This window comes from Coptis chinensis, chromosome 7 (assembly GCF_015680905.1).
Source record: "Coptis chinensis isolate HL-2020 chromosome 7, ASM1568090v1, whole genome shotgun sequence".
NCBI lineage: Eukaryota > Viridiplantae > Streptophyta > Magnoliopsida > Ranunculales > Ranunculaceae > Coptis > Coptis chinensis.
Window position 1 is genome coordinate 65,313,282 of NC_141462.1, and position 3,552 is coordinate 65,316,833.

Below are 3,552 nucleotides of genomic sequence, written 5' to 3' on the forward strand. Positions count from 1 at the left end.
AATGTGCCACTTTAGCGAGATAAAGGAGCAAATGTCGGTTACTAAGGAGTTCCGTGACTAAAGGCCAAGATTCAAGAAGACAAAGCCTTTCTAAAGCCCGATCAAAAGCTGAAAAGTCTACACGGGCAATAGCAAAGACACAAGTCGTGAGAACTTCCGGCCGTATCTTTGGACTCAGACCTCGGAATGGGGCCTACCTTATGTCAAAACGACCGGCTCGAAAAGAGCTTTCCAATGGTATAAGTTTTGATCCAATCAGAGGAGCAAAAGTGGACGAAAAGTCTGTTGAAGCCAACTGCAGCTGACGAGGCCTTTTTGGACTGAAAGAATTGGGTTTTGGGCCTGATTCTCTGGCCCAAAACATGGCTCCAAGCCCATGCACGATTTTTGGATTTGAAAGTATAAAAAATAAAAGCTTCACTCTTTGTAAATGGTAGCTAGTTAGACCTAAAAATATAGATAATTATAGATCTAGTTTTCATGTAATAAAATTAAGTTTAGTTTAAATTCAATTCTTGTTTTATATTAAACTCGTAGAATCATTATTCTTAATTAGTTTGATTAATAAATTAGCTAGTTTGTCAATTTCGATTCTTGTCATTTACAATTGTGTAGATCTAATTTCCCTTATTACGTAGATAGCTAGACTTAGATTAGTTAGATTATTAATTTAGTATTTAAATCATTGTTTTATTATTCATTAGATTAATAAAATAGTGTTCTCCATAAGTTAGTTTCATTTCCATTAATTGTTTAGTTTCAATTCGGAGGTTCAAGTAATTGTCATTATTAGTTTAATTCAATTATTGCATTAGTAGTTTTGAATTGGGTTTAAACAAGCAAAGTTTCAATCTTTATATCATGTCTTGTTTGAATTCCATTGGGAATGATAGAGTGATGATTCTCGGCTAAACCTCCATTGAAGGGGTTGAGAAGCCTTGATGATAGATTGATTCCGATTATCGTAGAGTCATCGTAATTTCCTTTCCACTCTAGAAATGATTAGTTCACCATGAGAATGGGTTTAATCGTTCACATACTAGTTATGAATTGGTAGAAATGCCATGTATAATTAGGGATTAGGAGTAACCATATTGTTACAAGCGCGCTTCAATTCAGATTACGACGATTCGTCGTTAGTAGGATTAAGTCGAATAAGGTGGAATCAATCCCCCTCTAACTCCTTATCATAGAATCAACGTAGCATTCCCATAGTTGTTATGATAGTCGACTAGTTGCATCTTGTGGGTAGTTGCATCGTAGTCTAGTTGCCATTTCATAAATCTCTCATTAGACTTTTTAGTTAAGAGTACTTATACGTCGAGAACACAGCATGCGGAAGGACTAGGAGTGGAACGAACTTCCTACTCCACTATATCTCATAGGATTGAGAGTAGAATCTTTGATAAATATAGGCACGTAAATAGTTTTAGTTTACTTACGTTTTGAGTTTCATCGTTCATTTCGTAGGTAAACTATTCATTTTATGTTTTATCAAATGACGCCGCTGCCATCTTAGTTTCACTTTCGCATTGTTTTTGTAGTATAAGTACTTTTCTTAAAGTCCCATTAAACCCACCCACCCTTGTTTGATTCATACCGTGGTTGTCCGTTTCAAAGATTGAAAAGTCCCATTAAAAAACACCACTTCCACCACCCACCCTTTAGCGAAGCGCGCACTACATCCCATAAACTGGAACATCGAACGACCCGCCCCATGTGGGCCCGCCCTAAATCACTGTAACTTGAAGTTACATCGAGCGACAGCGCCTAAGCGAGCGCATTTACTAGCTGAAATGATTTTGCCGAATTTCCACAGGTTTGATTTGAACCCGATTTTTCAAGTTTTTCGTTAGTACTAACTATTTATATACACCTAACACGCGTAAACAATATGCTATTCATAAAAGCGAAGCAAGGGCGAATCAGGTATTCCTTTCTTCCGCACCTCGCATCTCACCGTTAGAGGTTTATACTAGTATATCGAAATTATTTGGAGTGTTGATGTGTTTAGCTAAATTTGATCTTAGCCTTGTATGAGATTAAGGTGCGGTCGAACAAAAACAACAACGTCAACAAACGACTCTATCTAGTATACCACCCACTACACCTCTAGCTACTATTTCACACACACCACCACCTGATGCCCGAAATTAAACTAAGGAGAGACTCCTCTCGGATTTTTACAAAGCCTTGAGCGATAGCCCTAAATCTTGCATCGTTCTAGCGGACCCAATTGGGGATTTCCGAATCCCCAAATATTTTAATTTGTTACCCGTTTTCATGGATTAGACCATGAAAAACTTTATCAAACATATCGCGTAGGATTGACAAGTCCTAACAACATTCCACCATCCTACGGTTGGTGCGGAACAAATTAAACTAAGGGTATTCTCTTTTACCTTAGCCGATAAAATTTTTGCGTCTTGGTTAACTATCACCACCGCCAAGCCATCTAATTACGTGGACTCGTGGGCTAAACTTGTTCAAATTTTATGGAACATTTTTACCCACCCCTAAAGATGGATGAGATGCTTTCCAAGATTCATTTCTTTCAACAAAATCCTCATGAATCATTTTCAGAGGCTTGGAATCGTTTCACCGATCTCCTTATAGAGTGTCCACATCATAACTTAGCGAAAGACACGTTAGTTCGTGCCTTTTTCAAAGGACTTCTACACCACCATAAAGAAGTCCTTGACATAATGAATGGGGGTAGTTTCTTAAGCAAAGGAGCCTCGGAGGCTTATAAATTTTTAGAGGATCAAACTAAGCGAAATAACAACTGGGGGGGTAGTGATGATATCCACCGCTCCGCTAGTTCATCAAATACAGTTAAGGCCACCGGTATGTTTGAAATTAAACACGATCCCGAGCTTAAAACTCTAATCGAATCACTCACTAAAAAGGTAGAGGCCATTTCGTTCAACAAAGCCTATCCCGTCATGAGCGTAAATTCAAATCCATGTAGTTTACATTTGAGCCCCGAGCATCCCGAATCCCACGTCCTATAGCCTAGAACAGGGCTTGTTCCATTAATAGTGAACCTAACCCCTTGGAGACAAAATCCCAACTTCGGTTGGAGAAATAACCAACACGTCACACCTCCGTGGTATAATCAATAACGTTAGGCCAACGGTTTTTAACCAAGTTCCACCACATGACAAGGATAGGGTCGGGGTAATTTTAATAATTATAACAACCAAGTGCAACCTCGACAAAGTCAAGCACAAGGTCAAGGTAGTTATAATAATTATAATGCTAATAGAGGTATCGTTCCTTTAAATAATAATTATCAAAATCCACCCATAAATAATTCACGTGAAATAGTTCCAATCCACACCACCGTGACTACTACACCCCACACAACCGGATCGTCTTGACACCTTCATAAAAGTGAGCCAAAACTTTTCCAAACCATGGCTCAATCTAACCAATTGGCTTTCTACAATCCGTTAATAATTTAACCCAATGTTGGCTCAAGATAAAGCCCAACCCAAAGGTGTGTTTCAGTCCGCGAAATACCTAATCCTAAAACAACAAACACGGCCT

The 3,552-nt window shown here is 38.5% G+C and overlaps 1 pseudogene; it reads right to left on the reverse strand.

The window, feature by feature from the left end:
• Positions 1–2,541: 2,541 nt before the first annotated feature.
• Positions 2,542–2,635, reverse strand: LOC147488424 (small nucleolar RNA R71; annotated as a pseudogene).
• Positions 2,636–3,552: the final 917 nt, after the last annotated feature.